Raw genomic sequence first — 26,197 nt, 5'->3', positions numbered from 1 at the left:
ACACAAACCTGCAGCTCGTATTTCAGGATATCAGTGCATCATCACATATTTATCTTCTCTCTTGAGTTTTTATAAGCAGCCCTCGGAGGTGTCTTGTTTACGTAATACCTGTGTCATTATGCCAGGGTATGGGAATGAAAAAGCTGATAAAAAGATGTAAGAAGAAGCTGGGTTATCAACACTTAATTCAAAAAAATCCCCCTTTTGTGACAAACTAATAAAAACTGTATTGGATGCTGATGCTTAACCCATCCTAAGTTCTGGACTGAACTGAATAGAAATAGAGCAACTGAACTCGAAGGGAAGGGCTCAGGCTATGCTTCGTGCTGGTGCCAGCACAACCTCTATCCCTGCGGTTGCTGTAAGACTGCGGAAATCGTCTCAAGGGCACTCGACCATGGAGGAGAATAATCTACTCGACTGAGTACAGGAGAGTAACAGTAGTCTTCACAGTCTACGCAAGTAAGAGTGCATGTATATTTTGCTGCTTCTTCCAACACTGACTCGCTTTTAGGGGTGATGTTCGAGCCCCGAGAATTCACTCGACTCATAAATTGAAAAGCCAAGATGATAACATGCAGCACTATAGGCTACTTTATAAGCACTGGCTAAGGCAGTGGGTGTCATGTCCTTGTATTTATAAATGACAAGCTGAGCAAATTAGCCATTAGTGGGAGCCCATGAAGAACGATTAAGAGACCAAAGGCAGGAACTGCCAGAACTTAACTCAAAACCACAAGGGCAGTTGGCTCTAGAAGCAGAACATGGGATTTCTTCACACGTTGGCTGTGGAGATGGTATCAGTTCTTAAGGGTCCTGTGCACTCTGGTTCATCATTCAACATGCATTTCACGTGTATGCCAAGCCCTGCAGATGCTGGATGCAGAGCTGCAAACAAGATACGCTTGGTGTCTGGCGAAGAGGGGGGATTTCTTGAGCGTTTCTGCCTTGAAGACAGAAGACTGAAGGAAACCGATGCATTCATCAGAGGTCTCTAACAGTTTGCCAGGAAATGTGAAACCGATCGCAACTCAAGTTAATGGAGAGGTTTGCTGACAAGTCTGACCTTTAGTGAGCAATCAAGGCTCTTGTGTTTACTACAGAACATAAACCCACAGTCAATCACAAGACCAAAAAGGGGGAAAATCAAGATAGAGCTTTCCCAGGAAACGTATCCTGCGCCATCCGCTTGTGACCCCTTTGTCATCTCTGTAACCTTAGCCCCATAAACAGAGGTCTTCCCGGCAGAGAGGTCTGTCCACTACCAAGGTAGCAAGGCCTTTCCAGAATGAAAAGAACCGTTGTTTGTGAAGCCTAATGCACCTGTCAGTCAAGCCTTTATGAAATCCTTAATGAAAATGGCTGGTAGCATCAAGGGAAGCCGCAGTACCACTTAAAAGCAGAAATCTTTCAGGAATGACAGCAATTAGTTTCAGCGTCTTTGAGACCTTCTGAGAACAGAGGGTAAAGGGAATGCAAAGAGAAGCACTTGCTGCTTCAGGTACAATTGAACAACGGGAGTTCTTCATGTTTTGAAAGAGTTATTCAAGGCACTTCATGCCTAGACAAACAAGATCTCAGTGATATTTGAGGGTCACCAGACTCCTCTGTTTACTTAAATGCTAGCTGGCTTGGCAAGTGGTTTTGGGGTTCTGGTAACTACCTAGCAAGACTGGGAGAGAGTTATAACCAAATTATATATGTGGATTGAGACTTGGAAAGTTCCAGCATCTTTGCTCACCCCACTTAGAAGCCCCAGGTTCCACAGGCATGGATGGCATTTGTAGCCAGAGAGGGTGTGTGGCTGGTGCCAGGGAGGCCATGGTTGGCCTAAGAGTGTTTCTTCCTTGGTAAAAAGAAGCAGATAACAGATTGAAGAAAGCAAATGGGTGTCAACTCCTGCTCTCCTGAGGTAGTCAGTGAAGACAGGGAAAACAGTAAGTTTGATACATTTCCAGGAATTGCTACATTTAAAAAACTCTATCTTCTGTCTGGGCACGGTGGCTCACACCTGTAATCCCAGCACTTTGGGAGGCCCAAGGTAAGAGGATTACTTGAGGTCAGGAGTTCAAGAACAGCCTGACAAACATGGTGAAACCCTGTCTCTACAAAAAATACAAAAATTAGCCAGGTGTAGTGGCACACGCCTGTAGTCCCAGCTACTTGGGAGGCTGAAAGAGGAGAATCGCTTGAACCCAGGAGGTGGAAGTTGCAGTGAGCCAAAATCGTGCCGGTGCACTCCAGCCTGGGGGACAGAGCAATACATCATCTCAAAAAAAAAAAAAAAAAAAAAAAAAAAAAAAAGAATGCTGCTGTGAACATGAGTATACAAGTATCTGAGTCTCTGCTTTTCATTATTTTGAGTACAGACCTAGAAGTGGAATTGCTCAGTCATTTGGTAATTCTATGTTGAACTTTTTGAGTAACCACCAAACTGTTTTCCACAGTTTTACATCCCTACCAGCAATGCAGGAGGGTTCTGATTTCTCCACATCTCCACCAACACTTGTTTTATATTTAAAAATACTTTTAGGGAAAGGGTCTTGCTCTGTCACCCAGGCTACAGTGCAGTGGTGTGAAATAGCTCACTGCAGCCTCAAACTCCTGGGCTCAAGCGATCCTCCCACTTCCGCATCTGGAATAGCTGGGACTACAGGCACACAGCACTATGCCTGGCTAATTTAAAAAATTGTAGAGATGGGTCTTGCTGTGTTGCCCAGGCTAGTCTCAACTGATCCTCCTGCCTCGCCTCCCAAAGTATTGGGATTACAGGTATGAGCCACTATGGCTGGCCCATCATTTTCCTTTTTTTTTTTTTTTTTTGATAACAGCTATCCTAACAGGTGTGACATGATTACAGGATGTTTTAAGGTCAACTCTAGGTTCTCTCTTGGACCACTTATTCTTGCAAAGTCCATTTTAGGTGGTGCTTAGGTATTTCACATCCTTCTTCCAAATAAGTACTGAGACAGCCCGGGTAGGGATTTCAACCCCATTATTTAATTAAACCAGAAGAGTCAATCAGTAGGGTCCCGATTAAACACTGATAAGCTAAGATGGTTAATTTTTAGGGGGCTGGAAGGTGTCCCCTGGAAATATTCTGGTTGCAAACGTAAGATAAGTTTCATTCAGTAAGTCTCTTTAACGTCAAAAAGGTCCAAACACCTTTACAAACAGTTAAATCACTATTTGTAAGGGCACCACAAAGAGGTAGCTATGAATTATTACCTTAGGGAACCCAGGAGTGGTGGTAGGCATGACCTGAAAAAGCACTTCTATTTCTGTTACAGAAGCTGCTTTCAGTATTATTTTGATGGCCCGTCCAGGAATGTAGTAAATTACAGAATCGCAACATAGAAGGCAACCGAGTCCCACAGAGCTTACTTACAAATTGCATGTACATAATTTATATCCAACAATTTGGGGTGAAAAAGCCATTCTTGATCATTTGCATTTTTCATGTTTTGCTGGCAGATCAAGTCACTTTTTATTCTATTTTAGGTGACAGCTACTGTTGAAAAAGTAATCTTAAAGATGACTTTAAGCTCTGTAGTCGAACATATAGATGTTTCCCATACTTTTTGAAAAAAATACGCAATTTGGTGGCTTTTAGTATATTCACAAGGTTGTGAAATCATCACCGCTATCCAATTCCACATTTTCATCATCTCCAAAAGAAACTCCATACCCGCTAACAGTCATCCTTCATTCTCTTCTCCTCCCAGCCCCAGCAACCACTAAGTTACCTTCTGTTTCTACGGATGTGGCCATTCTGAACATTCATATCAATGGAATCATAAAATACATGGCCTTTTGTCACTGACTCCTTTCATTTAACATGTTTTTAAGATTCATTCATGTTTAGCATGAATCAGTACTTCCTTTTCATTACTAAATAATATTCCATTTTAAGGATATACCACATTTTGTTTATCCATTCATCGGTTGATGGAAATTTGGGTGGTTTCCACCTTGTGGCTATTACGAATAATGCTGTTATGAGCATCTGTGTGCGAGTCTTTTGAGGAAGTATGTTTTCACTTGTCTTGGATGTGGAATTACTGGGTCACATGGTATCAACATGTTTAACCTTTTGAGGAATTGTCAGACTTTGCTCCATAGCAGCTGCAGCATCTCATACTTTCTTTTGATAGTTTTAAGTTATGTACAGCAATAAGAGAGCCAAATAAGTTGACTTTAAGAGTAAGCTAAAGGACAGGTGTGGTTGTCCAAGTCACTGTTTTATGTACTTGGGTACATCATCCATTGAACAACGACCACAGGCAGCTCTCCAGCCACGTGGCATCTTGTCATTATTCTTTGAGGACAACAAAGAGCTGAGCTTCACATTACATACAACTAGCGTGAGAAGCTAAGACCTCATGTCCAAATATGCTAATTACACAGTATTGGCAGAAAGGCTGCAAGGGGTTAGGAACAGAGCAGCATGGGGTACTGTTGTTAGGGGGGTGTGCCACATGGAAAATTAGGCTTCATCTGTGCATGAATAGAAACTAGCATGGCTGGGCGTGGTGGCTTATGCCTGTAATCTCAGCACTTTGGGAGGCTGAGGCAGATGGATCACCTGAGGTCAGGAGTTCGAGACCAGCCTGGCCAACATGGCAAAAAGCCCATCTCTACTAAAAATACAAAAACTAGCCAGGCGTGGTGGTGGGCGCCTGTAATCCCAGCTACTTGGGAGGGTGAGGCGGGAGAATCGCTTGAACCTGGGAGGTGGTTGCAGTGAAAATGGGGCCACTGTACTCCAGCCGGGGCGACTAAGCTCTATTCCATCTCAAAAAAGAAACTAGCATGGCAAGAAGGAATGGGGAGGTCACTGCCTGCAAGCAAGCTCTGAAAATGTACTTGCTCACAGCAAAACTTCACTACCTCACCAGGACCCCTGCAGATGCATCACAGAAGTAATCTTAAAAGCTGCCACATGGAGCCCTGGCTTCTATAGGTTCAGCACAGTTCTAAAATATTTATACTATTTAATCCTCAACAACGCAATGAGGAAGGTAGTGTTTTTAACCCCCATTTGACAAACGAATAAACTGATGCACAGAGGTTAAGTCACTTGCCCAACGTCACCCAGGTAGTAAGTAGTAGAGCTGGGACTTGAACCCAGCCTGTCTAGCTCCAGCATGCACTCAGGCATTAATCTCCTCGGCCACTTGCTTGACATGCAGATAAAAAAGGCTAGGTGATGAAAATGTCACAGTAAGTAAAGTGACTACTCCCTCCTGCATGCTGCTGACAGTTTCAAGTTGATGGTAAGACGAGTTATTTTTTACCAAAGAGATGAGAGACAGCAGAGCCAACGAGAGCAAAAAGAGGAGAGGTCACAGGGGAAGTAATCCGGGGGACAAAATCAGAAGCCAAGAGCCTGAGATCCTTGGTCCTGCTCCTAGAAGGTCTTCCTCCTACATAAATTCCTGCACACAACCATGAAAGGAAGCACAGCCGCCCATCAAAGTCCTTGAGACTTGAAAGTAAAAATTACAATTAATTAGTCCACCTAATTTGGACTCACAAAATGCGTGGGTGGGAGAGATTCCTGCAGCTGACAGCTGATGTGACAGTTATTTCATGAAAAGGAAAGCAGAACGTCCCTGCCTTTGGATTTGAATGTTTCCAAATGTGATTCCAAGCCCTCGCCTGAAACAATACTCGGGACAAGTGCTGAATATAGATATTCTGTGGGAGAAAAATCCCTTCCGCTTGCCCAGTCAACCTCAAGTGTAGGAAAATAAGCTGGAATATCCACTTCTTTTCACCCTTCTTCAGAGCTCGTCCAACAAAGGCTCCACGCCCAGCCCACACTCTCTTACCAGTTGGAAATTAGATTCCTAATGGCATTCGGGGAGGCAAGAATCGCATATTCAAAGTGTTCATTAAGCCATTCCAGTTATCTGAATCTAAGTGTTTTGTGATCCACTGAAGTGATGTATACTACTCCTTTTGCTCACTCTACCAGGAGAAATGACAATCTAAGTTCCTGTCTATATCCTAATGATACACATTAAGGACTGTCCGTAAGGCAGACCACAAACTCCTCTGTGGGAAGAGAATGAGGGAGAGGCTCTAGAAATGAATCAGCACGTCTTCTTCCCTGTTCTCCTTCTTTTGGGCATGCTTTCCTCCCCATTCCCAGAGGAAGACGTTTCCAGAACTGCTGACAACCCCTAGAGGAAGAAGGCCTTTCTTCCCTTTCTCCTCTTGGGCAGATGGTATTTGCATACTGACATATTGTAAATCTAGTCACCCAGGTAACAGGGCTCCAGTTAGCAACAGCGGAATGAAGGTCAGCCTGGTTCCTTCTAAAATTAGAAATCAGACAAATCTGATTTTTAACCGTTCAAGGTAGGATGCCCGGTTAGATGGCAAATGCAATTCTTAAAATGAATTTTCAGTTGGGAGACCGAGCACTAGTTAATAAAGGCAACCTGGTGCATTTCAGCATGATCGTATCCATAGGTTTTCATGTGTTGAAGTTTTAGCTCCATGATTTTATTTCTGTAAATAATCCTAACTATGACTCCAGTATCTGTTGGCAGAGTCATCTTTGACTGGGGCATCTTCCTTGACTTTTTTTTTTTTTTTTAATTGAAACAGAGTCTTGCTCTCTCACACAGGCTGGAGTGCAGTGGCACAATCTCGGCTCACCGTAACCTCCACCTCCCAGGTTCAAGTGATTCTCGTGCCTCAGCCACCAGAGTAGCTGGGACTACAGGCACATGCCACCACGCTGGGCTAATTTTTGTATTTTTTAGTAGAGATGGGGTTTTACCATGTTGGCTAGGCTGGTCTTAAACTCCGGACCTCAGGTGATATGCCTGCCTCAGTCTCCCAAAGAGCTGGGATTACAGGCATAAGCTACCGCACCAGGCTTCCCTTGACTTTCACAGTTGATTAGTTATCAAGAACTGTGAATTTGGCCAGGCACGATGGCTCACGCCTGTAACAGCACTTTGGGAGGCCAAGGCAGGCAGATCAACTGAGGTCAGGAGTTCAAGACTAGCCTGGCCAACATGGTGAAACCCTGTCTCTACTAAAAAATACAAAAATTAGCTGGGTGTGGTGGTGGGCGCCAGTAATCCCAGCTACCCGGGAGGCTGAGGCAGGAAGAACTGCTTGAACCCGGGAGGCAGAGGTTGCAGTGAGCTGAGATTAAGCCACTGCACTCCAGCCTGGAAGACAAAGCGAGACTCCGTCTCAAAACAAAAACAAAAACAAAAAAACCCATGAATTCTACACCAAATATTCCAAGTATTTAAGGTCTTCGACAGTTGGTGTCCCCTCTTCCCCACACGATCTCTCCCTCACAGTCAACTGCCCAGCAGTGAACAAGCTCCGTATCTTCTACCCTTTTCTATCTGACCTACACAGACAACCCCACTACCTGGGATTTTTTTTTTTTTTTTCTCTTCTTTGCTTTCCCTGATCATGGAGGCGGGTCTTGGGTAGGCTTCGAGGAGCACAGGAATTGTGCACAATCCCCTTCGACCATCCATTTCTCAAAAGGCCCATGTTCCAAAGAGGTCAAGAGCCACTATCTAACTACAAATGGTATCTACACCAGCATTTCCCGTAACGATTTTAAAGAATGATAGATCCATAGGATGCTAAGCAGTGGGAGGAAAAGAGCTTCACAGTCAAACGAATGTGGGCGACCTTAGGTCAAATAGAATTCAACAAGTTTTTCCTGAAAGCCTTCTCGGTCTTTGCTGTACTGATACGCACGTGACCACTCACTGATTTCACGGGAAAGGCCCCTTCCAGCAGTCTCTTCTTCCTGTGCCCTTAGTGACTTCTAGAACGCATTAAGTGCAAGGTGAGCTTTACTCCCACTTGGCAACTACCAAGTCATGAACTGCTTTGTGATAATTCTTCTGTGACTGTTTTTAGCTATTTATTTTTTACTATATAGTATATATATGTATATATAGTGTATATATACACACACACACACACAGTAAAAAGAGTATATGTATATATACATATATGTATATACACATATATATACACACACATATATATATGTAGGTATAGATATAGATAAAGGGTATTCCTGTGTCGCCCAGGCTGGAGTGCAGTGGCGGGATCTCAGCTCACTTTTGCCTCCTGGGTTCAAGCTATTCTCCTGCCTCAGCCTTCCGAATCGCTGGGATTACAGTCGCCCACAACCATGCCTGGATAATTTTTGTATTTTTAGTAGAGATAGGGTTTCGTCATGTTGACCAGGCTGGTCTCTAATTCCTGACCTCAGGTGATCCACCTGCCTCAGCCTCCCTAAGTGCTGGGATTATAGGCATGAGCCACTATGCCTGGCCTTACTATATATTTTTAATAATTATTAGAAGTGATTTCTATATGATTGTGTGCATCCCACTATGTTGTGCTTATTTTATATCTGTCTCCCCTACTAGATTGGAAGCCACTTGAGTGTGGGGTACACAACTTGACTTTATCTTTTCAGATACTGCCAAGCTGGCTGGAGCTTAGATAACTCCAGACATATGAATAAGTGATCGAGCTTATCTCCCCAACTAAGATATGAACTACATTTTAAATATTTTTTGTATTCTCATAGCACCTAGAACGCAGCTTTTCTTATGGTAAAAAAGTCAATAAAATTCTTAAAAATCAAATGCATTGGGCCGGGCGCGGTGGCTCACGCCTGTAATCCCAGCACTTTGGGAGGTTGAGGTGGGCGGATCACGAGGTCAGGAGATGGAGGCCATCCTGGCTAACGTGGTGAAACCCTGTCTCTACTAAAAATACAAAAAAATTATCCGGGCGTCGTGGCGGGCGCCTGTAGTCCCAGCTACTTGGGAGACTGAGGCAGGAGAATGGCATGAACCCGGGGGGCAGAGCTTGCAGTGAGCAGACATCACGTCACTGCACTCCATCCTGGGCAACAGAGCAAGACTCTGTCTCAAAAAAAAAAAAAAAATTAAATGCATTGGAAAATATTTATTGAACACCATTATATCCTGGACACCAAAGATGTGAGGATGGATAATATAGTCCTTGTGATCAAGAAGCTTAGATTCTAGTAAGAGAAATCAATACATAAACAAAAAATGATAATAAGACATAAATACTCTAAAAGCAAGTTCAGGGTGCCTGAGAATGGAGAATAGAGCCTAACAGTTCTGATCTTCCAAGTCCAGCTTTATTTTTTTGAGGCAGAGTCTCACTCTGTCGCCCAGGCTAGAGTGCAGTGACATGATCTCGGCTCAGTGCAACCTCCGCCTACCAGGTTTCAAGCGATTCTCCTCCCTCAGCCTCCTGAGTAGCTGGGATTACAGGCACCCATCACCACGCCTGGCTAATTTTTTTGTATGTTAGTAGAGATGGGGTTTCACCCTGTTGGTCAGGCTGGTCTCGAACTCCTGACCTCAAATGATCCGCCCGCCTTGGCCTCCCAAAGTACTGGGATTATAGGTGTGAGCCACTGCACCTGACCGCCAAGTCTGGTTTTCATATGAGAAAACTGGGACCTAAAGAGGTGAAGTAAATTATCCAAGGTCACAGACTAGTGGAGTAGCTGGGAGTCAATGTGGGTCTTTGTCACCCCAAGTTCTGAGCTGGACATCACTCTCTAGCCTTGGGGCGGGGAGGGGCAGGTCTGAAGGGAAGGAATCGATTTTCCATCCTGGCAAGCAGAGAACAGCAATGTGAAATTCAAGTGCATCATCAGCAGAAGCCTAGGCAGAACTTTAGAGAAGAAATACAAATGGCCAATTAACATATGAAAACGTTCAAACTCAAGTAATCAGTATCACCCTAGAGTTTTGCAATGGGAGGACCCGCAAAACGAATTTTTAAAATGTAAACTAAAACATTCCCCATCTATCAGAGTATTAAAAATTTAAAAAGGTAGCCAGGCTGGGTGCAATGGCTCATGCCTGTAATCTCAGCACTTTGGGAGGCTGAGGTGGGTGGATTACTTGAGGTCAGGAGTTCGAGACCAGCCTGGCCAACATGCTGAAACCTCGTTCCTACTAAAAATACAAAAATTAGCTGGGCGTGGTGGTGAGTGCCTGTAATCCCAGCTACTCGGGAGGCTGAGGCAGGAGAATCACTTGAACCCGGGAGGTGGAGGTTGCAGTGAGCTAAGATTGCACCACTGCACTCCAGCCTTAGTGATAGAGCAAGACTCTGTCTCAAAAAGAAAAAAAACAAGCTAGCCAGTATTGACGAGGTGAAGGGAACCAACCTGGGTCCACAATGTGGTGGAAGAGCAAAATGGTTAAGTCCTTTAGGAAGATGATTTGGCAACATCTATTAAAATTAAAGATGTTCTCACAATTCGACCTAGCTACTCTACCTAGGAATTTATCCTAGAGAAACCCTTTTGCAACTGTGCAAAGATATATATGCTTAAGATTATTCACGTCTACATTATATGCAATAACAAATCTGGAAAAACTCCAATTGTCCATCAATAGGACCCGTTAGATAAATCATGGTACATCCAAATAATGAAATACAATGCAGCTATTAAATCATCAAATAGAGCTCTCCTTGCCAAGATGGAAAGACGCCCTAGATGCATAATTGCATGGGGAAAAAAAGTAAGCTGCAAAACAGTAGGCATAGCAGGAGTTCTGCTAAAATGCAAACATGTACTCATATGAATAGAAAAAGAAAGATCTAAAAAACATATATTGTCCATTGTTAATGGCAATTACCTAAGAGATAATTGTGGGAAAGCTACTTCTATGAGGTTTGAAGTTTTCATAAGGAACATGCACTTTTTAAGCAGAAGAAATAATAAGCTGGCATGGAAAAGGGGACCTAATGCTGAAATTTCAAGGCAGGATTCCAATCCCTGAGTAGTGGGGAAGATAGAATGAGGATGGGACCCGGAAGTCTTTATCCACAAGGGCGGCAGCACAGGCTGGTAACTGCACAAGGGCGCCCTCTTGAGTAGTGCAGGGCTTGAGGTGTTAGAGAGGCTTCTAAGGAAGGAACTCAGAAAGGTAACCAAAACAAAAGCCAGCCCAGGGGTCTAAAGAGGGGCAGGAATGCTGTTAGGAATGGGGGTCTATGGAGAGAAGGAAAGGGGTCCACACATCAACTCTGGATGCAGGGATTAGTGACAAGGCAGGTTCGGGGGTCCTGAAAGTAGGCCACATGGTGGTCAAAGAAGCCCGAGGGGGCTCTGATTCCCAGATCCGCAGACAGGGTGAAAGCCATTGAAGCCACTGTGTGGGCTGAGTCTCTTAAGCAACTCCTGCCTTAGACCCAGATTAGTCTAGGACCTGGGGCAGAGGAAGGCAGGACAAATGTGTTGCCCAAGGCTGTCTATTTCACTTTCCCTTTACTCACCCAATTCCCTGTGCTCAGCTTCAAGTGTTTCAGCACTTAGAGATCTGAGATACTGACTGGAAGCCTCCCAATAGGAGGAACCTCCTATCTTTCCAAAATAATTTCCAAACCTCTGCATAAAGGCAGCAGATTGTGTACTTAAGACTCATTGAAGTCAATTGGTCTCCAATTTGAGCGGGCTGTGTTCTAGACGTTTCTTTTCAGGCTAAAGTGTTTCAGAGCTCCAAATACATTCATAGAAATGACGTCATTAGGCTTGCTCAGAGAAGACGAATTGACCCAAAATTCCCCCAAATAAAAACTCAGTCACCATTTCTAATAATATTTCTCTGAGTTAATACATTCAGGAAGTTGATTCTTCCTCCCCACCCCTAAGTATGTGGGAATGTTCCCCAAAGTGTGTGTTTCTAACACGGAAAGGATGTGATACACGCTACACTTTAAAGCATTTTTTTCTTTCGATCAGAGGGAACCACAGTCAAATAAGTCTGAGGAAAACCTGAGTCAAACCCAGTTGAACAGGTTTTATTTATTTATTTATTTTTAACTTAATTTTATTTAGAGATGGAGCCTTGCTCTGTCGCCCAGGCTGGAGTGCAGTGGCACAATCTTGGCTCACTGCAACCTCCACCTCCTGGGTTCAAGCGATTCTTCTGCCTCAGCCTCCCGAGCAGCTGGGATTACAGGCACACACCACCACGCCCAGCTATTTATTTTATTTTACTTTAAGTAGACACAGGGTTTTACCATATTGGCCAGGCTGGTCTCAAACTCCTGACCTCGTGATCCGCCTGCCTCAGCCTCCCAAAGTGCTGAGATTACAGGCATGAACCTATTTTATTTTATTTTATTTTTAAAACTAAAGCCTCTCTAATACCTCAAGCCCTGCACTACTCAAGAGGGCGACCTTGTGCAGTTAGCAACCTGTGCTGCCGCCCTTGTGGATAAAGACTCCCGGGTCCCATCCTCACTCTGTCTCCCAGGCTGGAGTGCAGTGGCATGATCTCGGCTCACTGAAACCTCCGTCTCCTGGTTCAAGCGATTCTGCCTCAGTCTCCCGAGTAGCTGGGACTACAGGTGTGCACCGCCACACCCGGCTAATTTTTGTATTTTTAGTAGAGACGGGGTTTCACCATGTTGGTCAGGCTGGTCTCGAACTTCTGACCTCATGTGATCTACCCACCTCAGCCTCCCAAAGTGCTGGGATTACAGGCGTGAGCCACCGTGCCCGGCCTATTTTTATTTTTAAATTATGGTAAAATATACATAACATGAAATTTACCATTTTAACCATTTTTAAGTATTCAATTCGGTGCATTAAGTATAACCACAATGTTGTGCAGCCATCACTACTTCACAACATTCTAGTTCCATTACCACAAACTGAAACTCTACACTCTTTAAACAACAGCTTCCCATTTCCCTCCCCTCCAGCCCCTGGCAACCACCATTCTACCTTCTGGCTCTATGAATTTGCCTCTTCAAGGTACCTCAGCTAAGTGGAATCATAGAATATTTGTCTTTTTGTCAGAGGCGTTTGAACCAGAATAACTCCATCTTGAATAGGGGCTAGGTAAAATGAGGCTGAGACCTACTGCGCTGCATTCCCAGACAGTTAAGGCATTCTAAGTCACAGGATGAGACAGGAGGTCGGCGCGAGATACGGGCCATAAAAAAACAGGTTTGCAGTAAAGAACCCAGACAAAACCCACCAAAACCAAGATGGCGACAGGAGTGACCTCTGGTCGTCCTCACTGCTACACTCTCACCAGAGCCATGACAGTTTACAAATGCCATGGCAACATCAGGAAGTTACCCTATATGGTCTAAAAGAGTAGGTATGAATAATCCACCCCTGGTTTAGCACATCATTAAGAAATAACCGTAAAACTGGGCAACCAGGAGCCCTCCAGGCTGCTCTGTCTATGGAGTAGCCATTCTTTTATTCTTTGTGGACTCGCCCTGAATTCTTCCTTGCCTGAGGTCCAAGAAACCTCTCTTGGGGTCTGGATCAGGGCCCCTTTCTGGTAACAGCTTTGCAAATTTCATGAGGACATTCCATTTTCTGGTTGCATAACTGGTAGGATGGGAGAACAGAGATTATGCTTGGGAATTAGATATAGAAGGAAGAGGAGCAGACTTTGGAAAAAATAACTTCCTGTGAGGTTGAGGATTCCGGGGACAACTAGGTGGCCTGGACATGTTTAAACATATCCTGGTTTGGAGCCCAGGAAAGAGATGCAGGTTGCAGCTCAGGGTTGGAAGACCACAGCATTCGGATGGTCAGTGAAGCCACGGAGTGATGGGCACTCAACAGTACCCAGCATTACCAACAATGAAGGGGTAGGGGAAGGAAGAAAAACCCAGGAAGGTCACTGAGAAGGACCAGTCAGAGAAAGAAGAACCAGGAGCACACCTCCTAAATGCTCTCCTGTCCCTGGTCTCCCAGCCTTCAATAACACAGTTCTACTCTTTTTTTTTTTTTTTGAGACCAAGTCTCACTCTGTCACCCAGGCTGGAGTGTAGTGGTGCAATCCCAGCTCACTGAAACCTCCATCTCCTGGTTCAAGTGATTCTCCTGCCTCAGTCCCCCAAGTAGCTGGGATTATAGGTGCGTGCCACCACACCCGGCTAATTTTCATATTTTTAGTAGAGACAGGGTTTCACCATGTTGACCAGGCTGGTCTTGAACGCCTGACCTCAAGTGATCCACCCGCCTCTACTGCCCAAAGTGCTAGGATTACAGGCATGAGCCACCACGCCTGGCCAGACAGATCTAAATCTCACTGCAAATCTAAAACATTTAATGATTTTCTCCAATGTACACAGCAACATATGAACTCCTCTCCAAAGTTTTTGCAGCTCTCGGACTCGGCCTTGACTCATACCCACCCTAGTCTCAGCATCATCCACCCTGGTTACTGACTGCATGCCTGCTCTGTTCTGCACACGTTCTCAGCGTGGCTCCTCTGCTCAGTGACTCAGTCATTCTTTCTATGTATTCATCTATGAATATTTTACTGTCCCGCCAAGGCCCTGCTTCTATCCCACCTTTTCCAAGAGGTCACAGTGACTCGCTGAAGTGGGATGACTGTGTCTATTCCTGGCAATCCTAAAGAGTAGGTCGATGTCATTACAAGAAACCACCACCACCACCACCACCACCACCACCACACTATCAACCGATTATAACATCGATTTGTTTTCATTCTAGAATAATTAGAATAAGGAAACCTTTTTTAAAAGACTAATCCAGAAATAAATAATGTTAACATTTGGGTACAGATTCTTCCTAGTTTTGAATTCTGGTTTTGAATTTATTTTTAGATACGATGAAAATTATACTGAATATATTACTTTGAAATGTGCTTTTTCTAACTGAATATATTATCAGCATTTCCCATATCTTTAAATATTCTTCAAAAATTATCAATGGTTGCATAAAATCTCTCCTAGTATAGGTGTAATTTAATCTATTTCCAATTATTGAATGAGAATTTAAGAAATTTTCTTGTTTACCCACAGTACATGGCATATAGTCAGTATTCAAAAGATGTTTGAATTGAGGTTTTATTATAATAAAATAAAAATAGGCAAATCCTGTCCTGAATTTACATGATCATTCAGAGAGCAAATACATTATGTAAATAGGAAAAAAAATTGCTTTCAGCTTGTGTAATATAAATTTGTAAATTTTTGTCAATTAAAAGTCAATTACACCTGAAAAAACTACTGCTTTCCCCACCCCATCAGGGCCATTCCTTCTTCCAAAGACTGAAATTCATGATTAGGGCAGTGATTTGAAAAACAAAGAAAAACTAAACTAAAAACAGTATCTTAAATCTACAGAGAGATTGTATATCCAGGAACATTAGTATCATCTAATTTGAAAATGTGTGTAAAATCTTACTTCACCTTTTCTTCATTTCCTTTTCTTCAGCAGTTTCTCTTCACATTAAAATATATTGAAATTTTTTCAGTAGGTAAAAGCCAGTTACAAATATGATTTATATGCCTGCCTATAGTGACTTTTCAGCAGCCCTAGGTAATATCTCGCCACTCCAAGCATGATGATTTGAGGGAGGAGGGAGAGAAAAGGGAAAGGGACTGAGTGCAACTAAGGCTTGCCCAGTGCCCAGGAGGGCAGGAAAGGGTGATGTGACAATGGAGGGTCAACAACTGGACAAAGGGCACGTCTAACAAGGCTTGATAGCAGGCTCCAGTGCAATCCAGGTAAAGAGGAGGAGGCCAGGGTTGCTCCCCAAAATATGAAGAAACACCATCAAAAGAATTGTGAGGGAAAAGAGAGTTACTCCAAAATTTTACATATGGCCAAGCTGTCATTTGTGTGCAAGCGTAACATGTGCAAAGGCTAGGAAACACTCCTTACAGGTGTTCTCAAAAAAGACTTGGGCCAGGCGCGGTGGTTCACACCTGTAATCCCCACACTTTGGGAAGCCGAGGTGGGCGGATCACAAGGTCAGGAGATCAAGACCAGCCTGGCTAACAGGGTGAAACCCTGTGTCTACTAAAAAAAAACACAAAAAGTTAGCTAGGCGTGGTGGCACATGCCTGTAGTCCCAGCTACTTGGGGGGCTGAGGCAGGAGAATTGCTTAAACTTGGGAGGCAGAGGCTGCAGTGAGCCGAGATCGTGCCATTGCACCCCAGCCTGAGCGGCAGACCACGACTCCGTCTCAAAAGCAAAACAAAACAAAACAAAACAAAACAAAACAAAACTTGAAGGTCTACGCTAAATGGCTAAGAAGTGCATCAAAATTAACAGCTCAACATAGGGCAAATCCAGTTATAAAAGATCTAGTACTGTGCATTAAACCAGCAAAATAGTTATATCTAAATAATCATTCTAAATATGATATTTTTACTAAAAATAAAAATGTTAAATATATCATGTGAAAAAAGGTTAATAGGCAGGGCGCGTTTCCTCACGCCTGTAATCCCAGCACTTTGGGAGGCCCAGGCGGATGGAACATGAGGTCAGGAGTTCAAGACCAGCCTGGCCAGCATGGTGAAACCCCCATCTCTACTAAAAATACAAAAAAAATAGCTGGGCATGGTGGTGCGCACCTGTAATCCCAGCTACTCGGGAGGCTGAGGCAGCAGAATTGCTTGAACTTGGGAGGCAGAGGTAGCAGTGAGCCAAAATCATGCCACTGCACTCCAGCCTGGGTGACAGAGTAAGACTCCATCTCAGAAAAAAAAAGAGGATTAATAACATTCTGAGATTCACATGTAATTGTGGATGGAGGTAAGTAGGCATGTATAAAGGAGGAAGGTAAGGGAGTCAAAAGTATTACCCCAAATACAGATTAGCTTGACCTTAGTAATCAGAAAATGCAAAAGTTAAGAATGCTTTTGCAATACCTAAAAGTAACTACAAGAACAATGAACAAGATGTGAATGTTTCAAATCACTAGAGAAGATGTAGTACATATACCAAACAGCAGAAGTTAAAGGAAAAGTGAAATACAAAAAATTAAAAAATAGCCGGGTACAGTGTCTCACGCCTGTAATCCCAGGACTTTGGGAGGCTGAGGTGGGCGGATCATGAGGTCAGGAGATCGAGACCATCCTGGCTAACATGGTAAAACCCCATCTCTACTAAAAATACAAAAATTAGCTGGGCGTGGTGGTGGGCGCCTGTAGCCCCAGCTACTCAGGAGGCTGTGGCAGGAGAATGGCTTGAACCCAGGAGGTGGAGCTTGCAGTGAGCCGAGATCAAAGCCACTGCACTCCAGCCTGGGTGACAGAACGAGACTCCGTCTCTAAAATAAATAAATAAATATAAAAGATAAAATGACTGACGTAAGATATTATTAGTTATAATAATAAATATAAAAAGTTACACTTCCATATTACAAGGGAATAACTTACATATTGAGTTGAAAAAAATAAAGCCCAGTGACATTTTGCTTACAAGAGCCAGAACCAAAAAAAAAAAAAAAAAAGGACAGAAATGGTCATAATAAAAGGATAATCAAAGATTTAGCAGAGAAGACCAAACAAAAAGAACTGATGTTAATTTACAACACTGGAGGCTATATTTTCTTCTCAAGTGATCATGAAATACTTATAAAAACAGACTACAATCAAAATCTAAAAAATTCCAAGAAGAACGTATACAAGGCTCACTGTCACCCCTTACCTCCCACACCCCACCAAAAACAACAATAACAAAAACCCAAAAGGATTAGAAGTCTAAATCAAAAAGGCCAATACTTGAGAATTTAAAAGAACTTTCCTATTTAAGCTTTTGGTCATAGTGGAAATCAAAACTACAGTCACAAACAAAAATAGAAAAGAAAAGCAGTAAGAACACTCCACATTAAATCTTAGGTGATATAGGCAAAGTGGAATCAGAGGCAAAACAAATTCAATAGATGGGAACCTGACTACTACATAACTCTTAGGATTAAGGCAACCCTAAATTCAAACTCAGATGCCATTCATATCAATATGTACACTTCAGAGAAAAAGAGAAAGGTCTCCCAAATATTCAGAGTAGTTATTTCTGAGTTATGATTTCTATTTCCTTCTGAATTTCCTAAACAGTCTCCATGAGTATATACTACTTTTATAATAAGATTAAACAAAAGTACAACAAAACATAATTTACAGTCATAAGAGGTTAGGAAACAAAACATTATCTTGCCAAAATGATCAAGGCAATTAAATTTTTCTCCATCTCCCTTTCCTCTGAAAAATCAGATATATAAACATCTGTACCCCATTAGAATACTGGGTAATCGCTTTGTGATTTTCCTCCCATGCAAGCTAATCATTTGTATGGTTTTTCCCCTATTAATCTGCCTTTTGTGAGTTGATTTTTTGGCAAACCTTCAAGAGACAAAGGGGAAGTTTTTTCCCTTGTCCCCTACAGAGAAAATACCAGGGCTGCAGAGAAGTTACTCAGAGTGTGACATGGTACCTGGGCAACAGCGAGCCCTCCCTCCAAGATGGAACCAGGCCACTGGATTCTATTGCCAACTGCGTGACCCAGAGTGAGTCACCTGACCTTTGCTAAGCTTTAGTCATCTCATTTATGAAACAAAGTGGTCACTAAGTGATAGAAATTTTTCTAGTTCCTACCACCTTTTACCCAGTCCTACGATGGGAAATTCAGGAGCCATCATCCTTGGAGCACCCCCACCCCAACCCCAGTACATCCTGTAGATTTACTTCTCAATAAATCTACTTCTTTTATTTTGAGTTTTTGGTAACTTTATTTTCTAAAACTCCACACAACAACTATGTTTTCTTTGACATCTCCACTTCCTTTAAAAAGAAATAGAGGCTGGGGGAGGTGGCTCACCCCTGTAATCCCAGCACTTTGGGAGGCCAAGGTGGGCGGATCACCTGAGGTCATGAGTTCGAGACCAGCCTGGCCAACATGGTGAAACCCCGTCTCTACTAAAAATACAAAAATTAGCTGGGCATGGTATTGGGCACCTGTAATCCCAGCTACTCAGGAGGCTGAGGCAGGAGAATCGCTTGAACCCAGGAGGCGGAGGTTGCAGAGGAGCCAAGATCGCGCCACTATACTCCAGCCTGGGCGACAGAGCCACACTCCATCTCAAAAATAAAATAAAATAAAGTATAATAAAATAAAATAAAATCATCTTACCTCACACAAACTTCTTCAAGTACCCAAAACTAGACCAGTTCTCCCTGTCAGATCCTCTCAATAACATCTTATACTTCCTTCATGAGAAAGGATCAAGGTAAGGCCAGGAATGACAAACCCTTCTACCCCATGGCAGATGTCACTTACTGACAACAGCCCCAGTGCCGCCCGCAATCCTCTTCCATTCAGGGTTCCAAGAGGCCACTATAGATTGACCAAGGCAATGGTTTTGTTACTTGGGCCAACCTGTTCCTTAAATCTTCAATATCCTAAATTTTCCAATCTCCTTAAGTAGCTTGCCTTGTCACTCTCCAAAACCACTCGCATACATCTAAACCAAATCTGCATTGCAATTTAAATCCATTTCCTGGAAATGACTGTGCTTTGCTGAATATCTAGAGAGCTGAGAACAGCCTAGTGGCCTAAAAAAAAAAAGTGCAAGTATATCTTAAAACACTGATTATGATTTTATGAAAGCAGAGAAGAGCACTAAGGAATAATTCATAAGCTGATGGTTCAACTATGGTAATAGGATTGTTTACTTCATCACACAAACTTTCATCTTATTACTTTACTGTTAGTCCACACGATGTTTTCAGGGTGTGGAACACCACGGCACATCTAATGTGCTTCAGCTACAACATGAATGGTTAATGCCTCCCAAACAAATTGATGATGTACCAAAAGTTGTCTTAAGACTTTCTGCACAATAACTCATTTCATCCTCATTAATTTAATATTTATCAAAAGGTCAGTTTAATTATGATCATTTCCCTCGTACAGATGAGGAAACTGAGGCACCGACAAAGCAGAAGACCAAAATGACGAGAATTTCAGACATGCTAGAGTTCAGAAAGCTTACTTTCCCCCAATTTTTTTTTTTTTTTTTTTTTTTTTGAGACAGAGTTTTGCTCTTGTTGCCCAGGCTGGACTGCAATGGCACAGTCTTGGTTCACTGCAACCTCCACCTCCCACGTTCAAGCAATTCTCCTGCTTCAGCCTCCTGAGTAGCTGGGATTACAGGCTCCCACCACCACGCCCCAGCTTAATTTTGTATTTTTGGGGTTTCACCATGTTGGCCAGGCTGGTCTTGAACTCCTGACCTCAGGCAATCTGCCCTCCTTGGCCTCCCGAAGTGCTGGGATTATAGGTGTGAGCCACCACACCCAGTCACCTCCTAAACTTTTAAAGTGGAAGTTACAAGAGGGTAACTTCCAAAGGGTAACATCCAAAAGGTTGCAAAATAAGGGGATAGAACAAAAAAGAGGAAGAAAGAAATGTAATAAATGTTGAGACAAGGCAGCGAAGGAGACAGGACAGGCTGGTAGATTGGAGCCAGATGACGATGGCTGAGAAGTAAGGAGATGTCATATAACCAGGAGTGCATCTACAGCACTAGAGGATGAAAGTGTATTTTTGGGGTCTACATGAAAAAGAAAGTAAGTAGGAATTCCAGGAAAACAAAAAAGCAATAGTCGATGGTAAATAAGAAAAGAAAATTCACTTGAACCCTGATGCATGAAATGCTATCCTTTAAGTGGTGTGTGGGTGTTGATCCTATAGAGAAAGTAATAACACTAGCAACTAGACCTGCAGTGAGCAGTTTACACAGCGACAATAAAGGTTGTTTACTGGTGTCCAACACTGAGAAATAAGCAAGACATTAATGAAGATTAGAAAATGGAATAAATGGAATGTAACAGTTAAGAATCTTTCTTTTGGTCAGGTGCGGTGGCTCGCGTCTTTAATCCCAGCACTTTGGGAGGCGGAGATGGGAGGACTGCTTGAGCCCAGGAGTTTGAGACCAGCCTGGGCAATACAGTGAGACCCCTATCCCTACTTAAAAAAAAAAAAAAAAAAAGGTCAAGTGTGGTGGTGTGCGGTCCCAACTACTCGGGAGGCTGAGGTGGGAGGATCACTGGAGCCCAGGAGTTTGAGGCTTCATCGAGCCATAAGCCATCATCTGCGATTGTGCCACTGTACTCCAGCCTGGATGACAGAATGAAACCTTCCCTCAATTAAAAAAAAAAAAAAAGGAATCTTAAAAAAAAATGGAGATATAATTCAAGCCATAAAATTTGTCCTTTTAAAGTGTAGAATACAGTGGTTTTTAGTATATTCACAAGGTTGTTACAACCATTATCACTATCTAATTTCAGAACATTTTCTTTACCCTAAAAAGAAACCTGGTACTCATAAGAAGTGAATGCCTATTCCTCAAGGGCCCTGGCAACCACTAACCAACTTTCTGTGCCTATCCTGGATATTTCATATAAATGGAATCATGTAATATATGGCTTGTTGTGTCTGGCTTCTTTCACTTGGCATGATGTTTTCAAGGTCCATCCATGTTGTAGCATGTTTCAGAGTTTCATACCTTTTTATTACCAGATAATATCCCATTTATGGATATACCATATTTGTTTATCCAGAATCTGGACAGTGTAAAAGGGAGAAAAATGAAAGGGTAAGGCCTTAATATTTTATTTAGAAAGGAAAGAGAATAATGCCTAAAATTGACAAAACAATAAACAGAGGCAGAAATGCAATAACTAGAGGTAGCTAAAAGAACTAAAACTAATTGTTTAAAATGATTAACCATCAGAAGAAGCTACAGAGCTGAGAAGCAGTACAAGCAAATTAAATCCTCTGCAGCCTACTTATATATTCATGGAGAGAAGATGGATAATTCTAAAACTGATACATTGAGAAAGAGCATACAGTATATGCATTTATTTAAAACGATGGAGGCTCACCAATGGAAGAACTAGAACAGATGTACAGTCATGCATTGCTTAACGACGGGGATATGTTCTGAGAAATGTGTGAAATGATTCTGTCGTGCAAACATCATAGAATGTTCTTACACAAACCTAGATGGTGTAGCCTACTACGCACCTATGTTGCGTCTAGGCTACAAACCTGAAGAGCATGCTACTGTACTGAACGCTGTAGGCAACTGTAACATAATTGTAAGTATTTGTGTATCTAAACATAGAAAAGGTACAGTAAAAATACAGCATTATAATCTCATAAGACCACCATCATATATGCCATCTTTCCTTGACTGAAATATTGTTATACGGTACATGACTGTAATTGCCTCTGGGCAGTAGGAAGTAGGGAGGTAGCAGGCCAGCTATTCAGGCCAAAGTCTTTACTTTTTTTTCTAAGATTCTTTAGGCTGGCCGGGCACAGTGGCTCATGCCTATAATCCCAGCACTTTGGGAGGCCAAGGAGGGTGGATTGCTTGAGCCCAGGAGTTTAAGACCAGCTTGGGCAACAGGGTGAGACCCCTGTCTCTACAAAAAAATATAAAAATTACCCGGGCATGGTGGCACTTACCTGTAGTCCCAGCTACTCAGGAGGCTAAGGTGGGAGAATCACTTGAGCCCAAGAGGTGAAGGTTGCAGTGAGCTGAGATTATACTATTGCACTCCAGCATGGGCAACAGAGCAAGATTCTGCTTCTCAAAATAAATAAAAATGGGCACAAGGACTTGAATAGACATTTCTTCAAAGAAGATACATGGGCTGGGCACGTGTCTCACGCCTGTAATCCCAACACTTTGAGAAGCCAAGGCAGGCGGATCACTTGAGGTCAGGAGTTCGAGACCAGCCTGGCCAACATGGTGAAACTCTGTCTCTATTAAAAATACAAAAAAATTAGCCAGGCGTGGTTGGCTGGCTACTTGGGAGGCTGAGGCAAGAGAATCGCTCGAACCCGGGAGGTAGAGGTTGCAATGAGCTGTGATCGTGCTACTGCACTCCAGCCTGGGCGACAGAGTGAGACTCCATCTCAAAAAAGAAAAAAAAACACACACACACAAAGAAGATACACAAGTGACTAGGGAGTACATGAGTATATGAAATGATGTTCAACATCACTAGTCAACAAGGACATGCAAATCAAAACCACAATGGGATATCACCTCACATCCGTCAGGAAGGCCACTATCAAAATAACAGAAAATAACAAGTATTGGCAAGGACGTAGAGAAACTGGAATCATTGTGTACCATTGAAGAGCTTATCAAGTAGCACAGCTGCTATGGAGAACACTATGAAGCTTCCTCATGAAATTAAAACTAGAACTACCACATGATCGAGCAATACCACTACAGGTTATATACCCGAAAGAGTTGAAAACAACACCTCAAAGAGATATTTGCACACCCAAGTTCACTGCAGCATTAGTCACAAGAGCCAAGGGTTGGAGACAACCTAAATGTTCATAAGCAGGTGAATGCATACAGCAAACATGGTATATACATACAAGGGAATATTATTCAGCCTTTAAAAACAAGGAAATTGGTTGAGCGTGGTGGCTCACACCTGTAATCCCAGCACTTTGGGAGGCCAAAGCGGGCGGATTGGCTGGGGTAAGGAGCTTGAGACAAATCTGGCCAACATGGTGAAATCCCATCTCTACTAAAAATACAAAAACAAAAATAGCCAGGCGTGGTGGTGTGCACCTGCAATCCCAGCTACTCGGGAGGCTGAGGCAGGGGAATTGCTTGAACCAGGGAGGTGGAGGTTGCAGTGAGCTGAGATCACGCCAGTGCACTCCAGCCTGGACGACAGGGCGAGATTTCGCCTCAAACAAACAAAAAAAAAAAAAAAAAGAAAATCCTGTTTCATGGATAAGAATGAAGGCTCTATGCTAAGTAATGTTATAAGTAAGTAAGCCAATCCCAAAAAGACAACTACAGCATAATTTCACTAATATGAAATATCTAAAGTAAGCAAGCAAAGTAGGATGGTGGTTGCCAGGGGCTGGGGAGAGGGGAAAACAGAGCTGTTGTTTAATGAGTATGGAGTTTCAGTCCTGCAGGATGAAAAAGTTCTAGAGACCTGTTGTACAACAGTATGCATATAGTTAACAATACTGTTCTGTACAACTTAAAAATTACAGAGAGGGCTGGGCGTGGTGGCTCACGCCTGTAATCCCAGCACCTTGGGTGGCCGAGGCAGGTGGATCACTTGAAGTCAGGAGTTCAAGAACAGCCTGGCCAACATGGTGAAGCCCTGTCTCTATAAAAACACAAAATTTAGGCCGGGCGCCGTGGCTCACGCCTGTAATCCCAGTACTTTGGGAGGCCGAGGCGGGCGGATCACGAGGTCAAGAGATCGCAACCATCCTGGCTAACACGGTGAAACCCCGTCTCTGCTAAAAAAATGCAAAAAAAGTAGCCGGGCATGGTGGAGGGCGCCTGTAGTCCCAGCTACTCAGGAGGCTGAGGCAGGAGAATGGCGTGAACCCAGGAGGCAGAGCTTGCAGTGAGTAGAGATCAAGCCACGGCACTCCAGCCTGGGCGACTGAGCGAGACTCTGTCTCAAAAAAATAACAAAAAACAAAAAACAAAATTTAGCCGGACATGGTGGCGCACACCTGTAGTCCCAGCTACTCGGGAGGTTGAAGCAGGAGAATCGGTTGAACCTGTGAGGCAGAGGTTGCTGTGAGCCAAGATTGCACCATTGCACTCCAGCCTGGGCAACACAGGAAGGCTCCAGATCAAAAAAAAAAAAAAAGGCTAAGGTGGGGTTTTGTCTATAGTATTAAATAAGCTAGAGTTGCCAGATTTAAGAAATAAAAATATAGGATACTCAGTTAAATCTGAATTTCAGATGAGCAATGAATAATTTTTTAGTACAAGTATGTCCTACTTGACATCTTTTTTTTTTTTTTTTTGAGACAGAGTTTCGCTCTGTTGCTCAGGCTGAGTGCAGTGGCACTACCTTGGTTCACTGCAAGCTCCGTCTCCCGGGTTCACGCCATTCTCCTGCCTCAGCCTCCCCAGTAGCTGGGACTACAGGCGCCCCCCACCTCGCCCGGCTAATTTTTTGTATTTTTAGTAGAGACGGGGTTTCACCATGTTAGCCAGGATGGTCTCGATCTCCTGACCTCATGATCCACCCGTCTCGGCCTCCCAAAGTGCTGGGATTACAGGCTTGAGCCACCGCGCCCGGCCTACCTGACATCTTAAACTCAGGTTTAACTGGGTATCCTATAGCTTATCTAGCAACTCTGAATAGCCAATAAATATGGTGGAGGAGAAGGAAATAGGAACAACAGAAAAAACAGACATTCAAATTAGGTGATACAACCACCAGGTATTCCTTATTAAGGTCACAAAGCTACCTCTGCTGAGTAACCCTGTCCCCTGCGGGTCATATCTGCTATTAGATAGTTCAAGAGGACCAATCGAGAAGACTCGGTGACCAGGCACACAGCCAAGGTTCCACTCCCCGACCCGCCACCACCATTACTATACCCACTGTCCACCACCCGCCCACAACCAAGATACACAGAAGGTGGGGCTGCTTCCAGGCTCTCATCTCCTTTAAGCTGGTATGAAGGCAAAACATCAGCAAAAAACATATAGTCCACTTGTCTGCACAGTGAATCTGGGTGAATCTTCAGACTTTTCTGGAAAAGACCCCATTCACAGTAGCAACCAAAACCATAATATATCCAGGAATATATTTAACCAAAAATATATGCAAGGCCTATATGAAGAAAGGAATAAGATTTTACTAAAGAATATTAAATATAAAGACCTGAGATAAATGAAGAAATGAAGAGAGGAATTATATCTTACATAGGGTCAGATTCTAAAGTCTCCATGAGGGAAAACAGAGGAGAATATTTTTTATACTCTTAGGATGTGGAAGGCATTTCCAAGCAAGACATGAAATCCAGGAGCCACAAAACACAGAGTTTCACTCTTATTGCCCAGGCTAGAGTGCAATGCTACAATCTCGGCTCACTGCAACCTCCGCCTCCTGGATTCAAGCAATTCTCCTGCCTCATCCTCCCGAGTAGCTGGGATTAGAGGCACACACCACCATGCCTGGCTAATTTTTGTATTTTTAGTAGAGACGGGGTTTCGCCACGTTGGCCAGGCTGGTCTTGAACTCCAGACCTCAGATGATCTGCCTGCCTTGGCCTCCCAAAGTGCTGGGATTATAGGCCTGAGCCATCACGCCAAGCCAATATTAAAGATTAATATTGCTAATATATAAAGAGTCCCTAAATTAATTAAAAAGATAACCCAAAAGGAAATAAGCAAAAGATATGAGGGAGCCAGTTTCTAAAGATGATACACACATGGATAATTAACATAAGATTGAGGCCAAGTGCAGTGGCCCACGCCTGTAATCCTAGCACTTTGGGAGGCTGAGGTGGGTGGATCACTTGAGCTCAGGAGT

General features: G+C 43.2%; 1 protein-coding gene across 7 annotated transcripts in view; it reads right to left on the bottom strand.

Moving 5' to 3' along the window:
* PITPNC1 (phosphatidylinositol transfer protein cytoplasmic 1) overlaps positions 1–26,197 on the bottom strand; it is a 318,834-nt gene that overhangs the window by 173,453 nt on the left and 119,184 nt on the right. The window contains exon 1 of one of the 7 annotated variants that reach the window (XM_009191061.4): positions 9–2,067. The exons of the other annotated variants lie outside the window; for them this stretch is intronic. The gene's annotated coding sequence lies outside the window, so the exon portion shown is untranslated. Of the gene's footprint in view, positions 1–8; positions 2,068–26,197 lie in introns of those variants that run through there. 7 annotated transcript variants of the gene reach the window in all.

This window comes from Papio anubis, chromosome 17 (genome assembly GCF_008728515.1).
Source record: "Papio anubis isolate 15944 chromosome 17, Panubis1.0, whole genome shotgun sequence".
Taxonomy (NCBI): Eukaryota; Metazoa; Chordata; class Mammalia; order Primates; family Cercopithecidae; genus Papio; species Papio anubis.
This window is presented reverse-complemented; position numbering and strand designations above follow the sequence as displayed.